We start from the raw sequence: 13463 nt of genomic DNA, 5'->3' as shown, positions 1-13463 counted from the left end.
CTTCCCCAGAGGAACCTGCCCCGCCTTGAGGATTTGCACCCACCAGATATGCCTGAGACCAAGCGTAGAGTTCTGAAGGTGAAGGGATGGAGAGAAAAGGGGGCTCTGAGCCTTCTCCCGGGCTAAAAATACCTTTCATCACCGTCGTTAAAGGTTGTGGTTCATGTTCCTGTATGGTAACATCCCTGTCATTCATTAGCATAGTAACCTCTTCCACCCTCATGACCAGTAAACTGGCTGCCACCGGCTCAGTCACAACAGGAATCGGATAGGAGAAGTTGACTGAGATGTCTTTTGCGGTCAGGGAATCAGTTGAATAGCCTATTAGTTGCTCATCCATTCGAGTGTCAGTTACTAGGGTTAACCAAGCATCGTTCCAAGAAAAACAAGGAATGAGGACCATTGTTGACCGGGGTGAGGACCTCCTGAGAAAAACCACAGAGAAATTAAACCCTTTCACTGTAAAACTAACCCACAGAGATTGTAATCTCTTGACGAAAACTTTGTAACTGCGACAAGGACTTGTAATCTCCGGGACCGCAAGTCGTTTCCCCTGCCGTTGCAAATGAACCACTAGGATGCCCTTCTTACGGCTGTGAAATTATTGAAAAAGACAATGGATGGAGGTCGGTTTTCTAAAATATTGTCAAAGACAGACCCTCAAGGTCCGTAAGCACCCTGCTTAACCCTCGTGACAATTGTGAAAAGCTTTCCCTGCTTATGTAAAACCCTTAACACAATGTTGAAACATGTCTTGAAGTGCGAAGGTAGAGAATAAACTAATGAGGGTTTGTTTTTAAATAATGAATCCATACAGGTGAGGATAGTTTTAGATAGAGGAGGAATGACCTGTTGTGGAGTTTTATGAACCCAACGTTTCGGACTACCAAGTGAGTCCATCATCAGGGGAGAATGCGTCAATAGATATTCTTAAAATCATAATGATGTATCCAAGAGCTATAATTAGGGTATATATATAAGTTATTAAACAAAAGAAATAAGAAAATAGGTCGGCTCTTATCTTTTTATTTAATTAATTAATTAAATTATTATTATTATTATTATTATTATTATTAATTTATTTATTTATTCAAAGGGATAACTTAATCGAATAATTTTATTATCTATAGAATTAATTATTATGTTTATTAATTCTATTTTAAATAATTGGTTCAATTGATTCATTAATTTGGTTAAATAATAAATTAATTTGTTTGATTAATCAAATTAATTAATTTAATTATGTATTCTTTATTAATATGTTTATTCATTTATTTACATTATTAATTTATTAATTTGATTAATTAATTCATTAATTAATAAGTTTACAGAGATAGATTAATTACTTATTTTTCTATTTCTTGAATTAATTATTAGATTTGATAAATTTATAAAAAATTAATTTTTATTTTTTATTTTATTTATTTATTTTATTTTATTTTATTTCATTTTTTTTAATTGATTAATTACTATGTTTTACTAATTAACTAATTTTTGATAGTTAATTAAACGAATAGATTAGTTAACAAATTTATTATTATTATTTATATATATATATATATATATATTTATTTATTTATTTATTTTTTATTTTAATAAGTTTATTAATTTAATTTAATGTACTTATTTCTTTGTTTAATTATTTATTTATTTGATTAATTTGTTTTATTTGCTTAATTTATTTGTTTATTTATTTATTTTTATTTTTATTGTTATTTTTTATATTTTATTTATTTATTTATTTATTTATTTTTCTTGGTTTTAGTGAGTTATTTATCTATAATTTCTAGAGTTTATTTATTATTATTATTATTTATTTATTTATTTATTTTTCTTTGAAGATTTGAGTAATTACACCTATATGCATTCTATTAGTTATTTTTTTAATGATATCAAATGATTATATGTGAAGAAATCTATTACTAAATTATGTTTATGATTGTTAATTAAATGTATTGTTTAAGGAGGATATTCCATAATTGATGATTTTATTATTTGTTTATTTTTACCTTTTTAAAGTTTTTTAAGGGAATATAGTTAATTATTGGCTTTTAAGGTTTCAATTAACGGTTTCCAGGTGTTGCTTAGTTTTAATCCATCGTCCCGGTTTAGGTTATTCTTCCTTTTTTCTATTTCAATGGCTTCCTTGATTTTCCTTTTGAGATAGTGGTCTTCTTTTCTAACCAGTTTGACGTCTTCTATGCAGATGTAATGAGAGGAAGAGTGAACATGTTCAGCTAAGGCTGATTTAGAGGTCCTTTCTCTTCTTAGGTCAGCAGTGTGTTCTTTAATTCTAATATTAAGAGACCTACCCATTTCGCCTATGTATTCTTTACCGCATGAGCAAGGAATCACATAAACACCTTTTTGATGTTTAGGGTTTATGGGATCCTTGACAGAGTTGAATAATTGTCTGATAGTATTAGCAGGGGTGAATGCTACATTAATGTTATGTTTATTAAGAATTTTAGAGATTTTATCAGTGGTGCCTTTTATGTATGGAAGGGAGACTTGAGGAGTGGATAAATTTTGATTTTTAATATCATTGTTAATCTTGTTTAGGGATAGGTGCATAGCTTTCTTGATGGTATTTCTATTGTATCCATTTAGTTCAAACACCTTGTGAAGATGGTTAAGCTCATCATTTAGATGGTCTGCATCAGATATTCTGGCCGCCCTAGTAGTTAAGGTCCTAATGATGCCAATCTTCTGTTTAGGGTGGTGATGGGAATTTGCATGAAGATATCTTTCTGTATGGGTTTTCTTTCTGTAGACTTGGAAACCAAGAGACCCATCTCTTTTAGTTAGAAGGATATCAAGAAAGGGAAGTTGGTTGTTGTTTTCAATTTCAATAGTGAATTTTATATCGTCAAAGAGGCTATTTAAGTGATTGAGGAATAGGTCAAGTTTTTCTTTTCCATGACTCCATTTGGCAAATATGTCGTCAACAAACCTTTCCCATTCTTCAGGGGTGTAAGGAAATGACCTAAGAGCTTTCTGTTCAAATTGCTCCATAAAGATGTTGGCAATTATGGGGGATAGAGGAGAGCCCATAGCCACACCATGAGTTTGTTCATAGATTTTACCTTTGAAGCTGAAGTAAGAGGATTTCAAGCATAGTTCCAGAAGATCCACAGTTTCTTTATCAGTGATGTTTCTCATGATCTCAATGGCTTCATCAATAGGAATCATGGTATAAAGGGATACAATATCAAAGCTAACCATAAGGTCTTCATCTTTCATTTCTATGTTATTAATCCATTGAACAAACGAATAGGAGTCTTTAATATAAGAAGGGGTATTGCCAGACAGGGGTCTAAGTTTTTTGGCTAAGTGCTTTGCCAAAAGGTAAGTAGGGGAACCTATGGTATTAACTATAGGTCTGAGAGGAATGTTAGGTTTATGGACTTTAGGAGCTCCATAAATTCTAGGAATAATGGAACTATTAGGAATGATTTTCTTTTTTGTGGCATCATCCAAAGATGATTCTTTGATTTTCTTAGTTACTTCATGCATGATTTTCTCACTGGGATCTTTATTGATAATTTTATAGCATCCACTATTATTTAAATGTTCTTCCATTTTATTGTCATACTCTATTCTGTTCATGATTACAGTAGCATTGCCCTTATCAGCTTTTAGGATGACTATGCTTTTATTTTTTCTGAGGTTGTTTAGAGCTCTTTTTTCTTCTCTGGAAATGTTAGATGTAGGCGGTTTAGAGGTTCTCAGAATTTTTGCAATATCTTGTCTGATTTCTTCACTTTTTGCTATATCTAGGTTTTTAATAGCTACTTCAATATTACTGATGACTTCCTCTATAGGAATTTTATTCGGGGTTATGGCAAAATTTAGACCTTTTTTCAAAATGGATTCAGTTGCATAATCAAGACTAATGTCTAATAAGTTAATGACCTAGGCTTTGTCTGAAATCCTATTTTGATTAGGATGAGAAGTTTGAGATTTTAAACTGGTAGATGGCCTGATGGTTTTATCTACATTATTGCTCATATCTACGCTATTCTTATCATTTGATTTATACCTTTGTATTTTCTTAACCTTTATAGCTGGGTTGTCATTATTTTCCATAACATCTTCATTTATACATCCATGGATCTTGACTACGCTGTTTATTATACACCTCCTATTCTCATTGACTGTATTGTTTATTTTAGATATGGTGAGAAGAGGTACGTTATCAGCATATGGAATAGTTGGATTTTGCTGCTTTTTTTGAGCTGTTATGGTGAAGGTGTCACTTTCATTTGCCACCATATCTTCATTTATACCCACGCTGCTCCATTTTTTATTTATACCTGCGCTGTTTATAACATTTGAATCTAAACAGGCTTGCGTTTCAAGATGAGGTACAGATTTTAAGCCGGATTGCATTATGGAGGTATCCTCTCCGTCTATCAAGTTTTCTCCCCACGCTTCTTTACTTACACACCCACTATTCTTAACTACGTTGTTTGTTATACACATACTGTTCTCATTAATTGTGCTATTTAATTCAGAAATGGTGAGAAGAGGAACGCTGTTAGTGGATGAGGAGTTTGGTAGGATGTCATTAAGAGGATTCTGCTGCATTTGTTGAGCTTGAATTATGGTGTGGCCATCAAGATTTCGGATCCTTGAACTGGAATAAGCGTGGTGTTTATAAGAGCACTGGTTATGCTCTTCACAACCATTAAGCAAATTGTTTAGCTTCTTTAATTTCTGTTTGGTGTCTTTAATTAGCCATTTATCCGATTTTATAAATGTAACAGCATCCAAAGAATGCCATAGATCCTGTCTGAGGAAAGGTATAGATGAGAGGAAAAAAGTTTCTGAGAAGTTTTAACTAATTTTGACCTAACCCATTTGATTTCATTTCTAACCAGGGTTTCACTTAATTTTCTGAAGCTTGATAGATTTCTGCCAAACTGGAGAGGATGTTTGCATATAGCAAATTTAGGAATGAGATTGTTATCTCTACAATTTTTAAGAAAATTTAGATTGGAAATGAGTTTAGCTCTGGATAATCTTAATTTCTCGAATTCTGCTCAATCGAGAACCGTCGGCCATAACCTCGAGAGAATAGTTAAAAAAAGGATGCGCCCCACTAGTTCCCCAAGGTTACAAGACTGACAACCTGCACTAAAAACCTTAAGGCCGGTAACAATCACTTATAGAGGAATACAATGGCAGCATCCTAGTCCTGCCATCAAACCCTACAGAGCTCCATCGCTGCACCATCTCCTCATTCATCTTACTATATAAATTTTTATATAAATAAAAAAATTAATTTAATTATTAAAATTCACAACTACATTTCTTTAACCTCCTTTTTTTACCAAATCTAAAATGATTAATAATTTATTTTAACAAACCATCTTATTTAATTTTCCATTTTTCTATCCATTTCATCATATCATGTTATATGTTATAATTCATATTGAATTGTACGTACTTCTCTCACATATATATACTAATTTTTTAAACTGATTTTTAAATTTAATTTTTCCTAATAAACTTATTTATAAATTTCCAATTTTTTTCCATGCTTCTAGGAAAATTTATATTGACAAATTGTATCTATTATTATCATTATTATATTAATTATATTAAAATTTACAATGAATTAAAAAACTTATAATTTTTATTATATATTTCTTAACACAAAAATTATATTCAAATTCAAAACTTATATATTTATAAAATGAAATGCATCTAATTTGTCAACATTAAATTTGAAGATATTATTTCTATCTCAATAATCCCCTTTTATCATTTGTTTTATAATTTTTACTTTAAAGTAACAACATATTTTCATCACATTAATTTATTTTTATTAGTAATTATTTTATTTTTACTATTTATTAATATTACTGACGATTTTTACTTTAAAGTAACAACATATTTTCATCACATTAATTTATTTTTATTAGTAATTATTTTATTTTTACTATTTATTAATATTACTGACGGTATAGTAACCATTTCATATAAGTCACAAATCTCTGTATACATGAATTAGAAATATTCTGTCCATTCCTACTTTTAAAAAAATAATTTATTTCTACTTTTACATTAAAAATAATAATTAAATAAAAAATAAAGGAAATCCCTACCATATTTCCCATTTACATTTTACTTTTTACATTTTACTTATTTGCTCTTGTGCTAGATAATTTAGCGCAAAAGCTACCCACCATGATGCTTTGTGCCACTGGCCAAATCTCCATTACTCCCTGGTGAAGCTCCATGGAATTAGATTTCTCATACTCCCATTTATAAACATTTTATAAAGGCTAATCGGTGCCATATGCTTAAGCACTTTAATATCAATCATACACTAAAATTTAAAAAACGAACCATTCCATGTTTCAAAGGAATGATATTTGTTGCTTTGCATAAAATATTTGCAGAACAATAGTTCATGTGCGTCTTTTTTGACTTATGCGGTCACCGCTTGCGCTTTCTCCATATGAACGTAGAAACAAACATTCCACTTATATAATATTCATCTGGAAAACGATAGTTATTCGGACACGAATAACTATATTCTCCGTTCCCTGAGAACGAGTATTTCATAATTAAGGTTGAGACTGAATATCCGGAATAAATGGCAGATCAATCACACCTTGGTGATTGGCATTTCAACATTTTTTTCCTTTTCTTCTTGTTTAAAATGTACTGCGTTTCTAATCATTTTTTGTTCTCTGCATTTTGATAAAGGTTTTCTAATATTTTCAAGTTTCCATTGTTGTGATTTTTATATTGATTAGCGTATGTTTTCTAGAAATGATACTGCAATTACAGAAAAAAGGCAAGCAGATTATAAATTATTTAAAAACATTTTATTTCATAGTTGAGTTTTTTTTAAATCTAAACGTTCTAAACTATATAATTGTTGGCACCGTGAAAACTGGGTTGGCTCTGCAGCGCCTTATTGCACTGAAAGGGACGCTTGTTTTATGTACACATAGGCAACAACAACCAATACATAAAACTCTTTTGCATTTAATTACAGGCCTGCCTTTGCTCCCTCATCACACTTATCAGTAAACATAAGAATAAAGGTAGGCATATACAGCGGCAGCTCAATTAATGCTCTATAGTATTTGTTGCCTTATCATGTAACATAGTTGTTCTAGCAGCTCTGCAGCTCCGTATGGCACAGATGAAAGGGACGCTTGTTTTATGTACATAGGCAACCACCAGGAGATGTTGTCATTTTCTCTAGTAGCCATAGAAGTCACATAACCTGCTTTAGGTGAGTATCTTCCATGGGGTTAGGGGCTCAAATAAGGACATCTTGTTGTTCGTTGATCCTCACATTGGCCTCCTCAAGAGCCCCAATGAAACACTGCCAATCCTCACTCCAGTGTGCTGGGATGTTAAGCACCCTGTGGTCCAACCAACTCTGTTGCTGCCATCAGTCTTGATCTGCATTTGCAATTTGCACCAAATGGGTGATACCTGTGTCCTGGAGATGATTACAGAGTTGACGTGGAAGAATATGAGCATTTCCACAGCTGCTCCAAGCATCCAAGCCAATTCTCACTTGATCCCCTTTACCAATTTTCCATGCCAATCCTCTCTTAATGAGGGGGGGGGCCTGAGTAATTGCTTTCCAAATTATAGAGGCACCAGAAGACAAAATGGAGGGGTTGCGGATTCATTCCAAGACCGAGAGCAGATGGATGTATTTGTAGTAAGTTACCTCCTGCCATAGGATTCTAGAGTTTATGAGGTGCCAACCCATTTTTGCAGCTAGTGCCTCTGCAAATAACTGAAGGTTTTTTATACCCCAGCCCCCCAATATTTTAGGTTTACCAATTTGATCCCAGCGAACCCAAGCAAATGTAGGCCCTATGCTTTGGCCTCTCCAGAGAAAATGATAGCAAATTTGTTGGATTATTTTTAGAATACCTTCGGGGATCCAGGCCAACAACATCCAATAAATCGAGATTGCTTCGAGAACCGATTTGATCAGAGTGAGGCTACCTACTCTAGAAAAGCCAATGTTGTTTCCAAATGTTGATTCTGCTTTCAATCTTTGCGATGAGCCAGGCCCAGTCAACTATTCGATAACCATTTGGTTTCAATTTGAATCCCAAGTATTTTATACTAAAATCCAAGTCTTGCCTCACGTAGTCAAATTGTTGGCTAGCAAATCTTGTTTCATGTGGCTGAGAGGTTACAATGATAATTGTAGATTTGTCAAAATTAGGCTGCATACCTGTAGCTTTGCAAAACAGAGATAGAATGGACATGAATGCATATGAGTCACTAAAGGATCCATTTAAAAAAATCAGAACATCATCAACAAATAAAAGGTGGGTTAGAGATGACATATCAGAGATTCAGACACCTTCCAGATTACCATCCTCCCTTCCTTTTATAATCATTTTGCTAAACCCTTCCATAATGAGAAGGAAGAGCAGCAGAGAAAGAGGGCAACCTTGTCTAAGTCTGTGTTCCGCATGAAAAAAACCATAGGTAGCACCATTGATGAGGATAATATAAGAGACCGAAGAGAGACAACACATAATCCAGGAGATGAAGCATGGGGAAAGCCGATATGGGTAAGAGTAAGCTAGAGGTAAGACCAACAGGCACTATCAAAGGCTTTGAAAAGATCAATTTTAAGAATAATGGACTTTTTATGTAACTTTTTGATCGAATGGAGGGCTTCCTGGGTTGATACAAAGAGCAATTGTTTTAGAGATGATTTTGTAGATACTATTGCAGAGGGATATGGGTTGGTAATCATCGAAAAAGGAAGTGTTTAATTGGGAATAAGATCTAGGAAAGTTGCATTGAAAGCATCAAACGTTCTCCTAGTTCTTCTACACTCCTCTATAGTCTAGAGAAGATCATCTCCAATTAGCTCAAAGAAGGAGCTGTAGAATTCAACCAGCCATCCATCCAGACCCGAGCTCTTGTCCTTTTTAAAGCACTTCAACACCGCTTCTAATTCACCTCTACTAACCAGGGAATTTAAATTTTCCACCTCATCCGATTCTACAAACCTAGGCAAAGATTCAGCTGTACGGATGATGCTTGGTAGAGTTATACCTATTGAGGCTTTGTAGATGTCGGAGAAATGTCTAACCCCCATGTCAGCCAACTGCTCAAAGGAGTTTGTTTTTCTGCCCTCATGGTCTTGAAGTTCCTAAATTGTATTGATAGACTTCCGACCCCTTGCATATTGTTGAAAAAATTTTGAGTTTTCATCGCCAACTTGTAACTAGAGCACTCTACTCTTTAGCCTCCATTGCTCTTCTTGCGATCGTAGAAGCTTGATTCTTTCTATTTCAAGCTGAGCTAACTGAGCCCTTGAATTAGCCGAAGTCGTACCGCTGGGAGCCGAGTCTTCGAATTCCTTGAGGGCCAATTCAATTCCTAGTAGATCTTTCTCATCTTTCCTTCATTTCTCCTTGGTCCATATTATTGTTTTGGCTTTTAAATCTGCTCAATTTTTGGCAAAAACCACCGCAGGAGAGGAAGGGTCATCCATGGAGCAGTGAATCCAGGAGTCAACTTACCAATTTCTAGAAGCTCACCTCCAAGAGCCATGACGATTTGAATTTGAAGGGCGCCATCAGTATAAAGTTATTATCCTTGAACTCCAAAAAGATGGGAGAGCGATCTGAGATCCCTCCTGAGCCCACCCATTGACGAAATAGATTCAAGCTTTCCAGTAGAGGAGCCTTGATCAAAAAACAGTCCAGCCTTCTAACTAGTGCCTCTACCCCCAATCTTTGGTTCCGCTATGTCGACTTGATCTTTGGAGGATCATTCAGTAAATCATGGGAATCCAACATATTTTCAAAGAAAGCCATGAGGTGGTCACATTGACCCTGGGAACCCCATGATTTAGCTAACCCAAGGGAGAAATTTAGGTCTCCACCTATGATTATGTTCTCATGATGCATGAACTCAACCCCCATAATCTTGTTCCAATATGATTCCCTGTTCTGACAAGGCCCATAAATATTGATAAGCCTGAGAGGCCTGTTGAGCTCCACCAAGACTATATCGGCCCTAAGAAACCCTTCCCCCCCAGACATTGAGAATTTTAGTGGAGCGTTTATTAAACCCCAAGGCACAACCACCAGAGTGGCCCCTAACATCCAGGAAGTGAAATTCCCAGTCTGGGAGAAAACTTAATAAGAGCCGATTAACTTGACTTCCTTCGCCCAACGTTTCTTGTAAAAAATAACATCCAATCTTTTAGAAAGACAAAGTCTCTTGAGAGCCAGTTTTTTGTCTGGGTTGGCTAAACCCCTACAATTAAAGGAGAGACAAATCATTGGGGGGTGATAAGTGGGTTGCCCTTTGCTCTAAGAACCCAGTCAATTGGGGATTGTACCCCCGAAGCCACTTCAGCACCTGCCCTTTTGATGGCTTTAGAGATTTTAGATTGTCGGTTGCAGGTGGGTTTATGGGAAATAGGAGGGGGAGGATCGATATCCAAACCGAAGGCCATCGAGGGAGCAGCAAGGAGAGAACGGAGGAAGTAACGATGCGACCCACTTGAAGGCGGGCTGCCTCCCTGAGAAGGGATAGTCTGATCAGCAGAGGTATGGGGGATGGAGGCTGGTAGGGAAGGAGGGGCCGAGGGAACATGACAAACCGGGGAGCACAGCTTGCTAACCTCCGAAAGTGACCCAGATAAACACATAGATGAAGAAAAATTAACAATACCCAAAACATCATGAGATAAACGAGGGAAAGAGGAAGGAGGAGTACCTGCGAAGGCCATGTCCCTGGATCGAGAGCTAGCTGGAGGAGGCTCTGAGACCCTGGAATCCTAATGGGAGGAAAGCTGTTGCGGCTCCTAATGAATAGGCATAGTAATCTCTTGATTGTCTACAGGAGGAGGGAACTCTGATTCCAATGTTTGATTATAAGATGAAACGAACGATTTGTCCGAGTTCTGGCTTAGCCTAGTCACTCTAGGATAGTCTTTGTAAAGATGCCCCACTTCATGAAATTTTCGGTAGCGAAAGGGAATGCCTTCATATTCCAGAATTTGTCGACGTGTAATGTCGCCCGTCTAGAGCAGATAACTCTCCACTAGACCCTCTCTGGTATCTAGATGCACAATTATACGATCCATAGCCAAACATCCGGTGTCTTGATAGGTTCTGTCATGATCCAAATAAACTCCTAAGTCATCACTGATCACCTTGAAGATCTCCTCAGCCCAAAACTGTAGTGGGAGGGCAGGCAGACGAACCCAAATCGGACCAGCGCCAAGATTCTCCTTTTCCGGGTCAAACATCGACGACCATCTTTTCAGTAGCATAGGGGTCATCTCGATGTGCCAGTATCGAGTAAGAACCCAATCTACCTGATCAGGGTGGGAAAAGATCAAGGCAAACCAACCACGGGATAGTGAAAGAATGCTAGGGAGCTGCATCAGTAAGTTACCCCAAATCTCTGCATAGGCATGTAATTCCTACCCCGAACCCTTCCAATGAGCACAGTGCTCTCAGTTAGAGCAGCTTGGGCCATAGTGATGCCCTCTCCAAAGACCAGGCGCCTGTCCCTTTCTCTGATTTTCGAGTTCCTGGATTTTTTTGTTCGCCGTTGCGGTGAATTGGAAACCTGTTCGCCCTTCGCTTGGCCGATGTCTTCTGAGTCTGAGGATCGAATATCCTCCGTACCTTGTTCTAGCCCAGCTATGCCATTGAAGCAACCTGAGGGTGGGGCGGTTCCCACTAGTTGGAAGGCCGGATAGAAAGGGGCAGACCCAAGAAGCCCCAACTGTTCTGGTGTCAAACCTTGAGAAGGAGGTCGTAACCCACTAACCCCTTCCCTAGAGGAACCCGCACTGCCTTGAGGATTTGCACCCACCAGATATGCCTGAGACCAAGCGTAGAGTTTTGAAGGTGAAGGGATGGAGAGAAAAGGGGGCTCTGAGCCTTCTCTCGGGCTAAAAATACCTTTCGTCACTTTCGTTAATGGTTGTGGGTCATGTTCTTGTATGGTAACATCCATGTCATTCATTAGCATAGTAACCTCTTCCACCCTCGTGACCAGTAAACTGGCTGCCACCGGCTCAGTCACAACAGGAACCGGACGGGAGAAGTTGACCGAGATGTCTTCTGCGGTCAGGGAATCAGTTGAGTAGTCTATTAGTTGCTCATCCATTCGAGTGCCAGCTGCCAGGGTTAACTAAGCACCGTTCCAAGAAAAACAAGGAATGAGGACCACTGTTGACCGGGGTGAGGACCTCCCAAGAAAAACCACAGAGAAATTAAACCCTTTCACTGTAAAACTGACCCACATAGATCGTAACCTCCTGGCGAAAACTTTGTAACTGCGACAAGGACTCGTAACCTCCGGGACCGCAAGCCGTTTCCCCCGCTGTTGCAAATGAACCACTAGGATGCCCTTCTTACGGCTGTGAAATTATTGAAAAAGACAATGGATGGAGGTCAGTTCTTTAAAATATTGTCAAAGACAGACCCTCAGGGTCCGTAACCACCCTGCTTAACCCTCGTGACAGCTGTGAAAAGCTTCCCCCGCCGATGTAAAACCCTTAACACAAGGTTGAAACCCGTCTTGAAGTGCGAAGGTAGAGAATAAACTAATGAGGGTTTGTTGGTCCACTCAACAGAGAACCGTCGGCCATAACCTCGGGAGAATAGTTAAAAAAAAGATGCGCCCCACTAGTTCCCCAAGGTTACAAGACTGACAACCTGCAGTAAAAACCTTAAGGCCAGTAACGATCACTTATAGAGGAATACAATGGCAACATCCTAGTCCCGCCATCAAACCCTACAGAGCTCCATTGCCACGCCATCTCCTCATTCATCTTACTATATAAATTTTTATATAAATAAAAAAATTAATTTAATTATTAAAATTCACAACTACATTTCTTTAACCTCCTTTTTTACCAAATTTAAAATGATTAATAATTTATTTTAACAAACCATCTTATTTAATTTTCCATTTTTCTATCCATTTCATCATATCATGTTATATGTTATAATTCATATTGAATTGTACATACTTCTCTCACACACATATATATATATACTAATTTTTTATTACTAACATAAAGTGAAAACTGATTTTTAAATTTAATTTTTTCTAATAAACTTATTTATAGATTTTTAATTTTTTCCATGTTTCCACACAAATTTATATTGACAAATTATATCTATTATTATCATTATTATATTAATTATATTAAAATTTACTGTAAATTAAAAAACTTATAATTTTTATTATATATTTCTCAACACAAAAATTATATTCAAATTCAGAACTTATATATTTATAAAATGAAATGCCTCTAATTTGTCAACATTTGAAGATATTATTTCTATCTCAATAATCCCCTTTTATCATTTGTTTTATATTTTTTATTTTAAAGTAACAACATATTTTCATCACATTATTTTGTTTTTATTAGTAATTATTTTATTTTTATTATTTATTAATATTACTGACGG

This window comes from Pinus tabuliformis, chromosome 6, assembly GCF_031772625.1.
Source record: "Pinus tabuliformis cultivar Carrire ecotype Pingquan chromosome 6, CPIR1, whole genome shotgun sequence".
NCBI lineage: Eukaryota > Viridiplantae > Streptophyta > Pinopsida > Pinales > Pinaceae > Pinus > Pinus tabuliformis.
Note: the sequence above shows the minus strand (reverse complement) of the source record.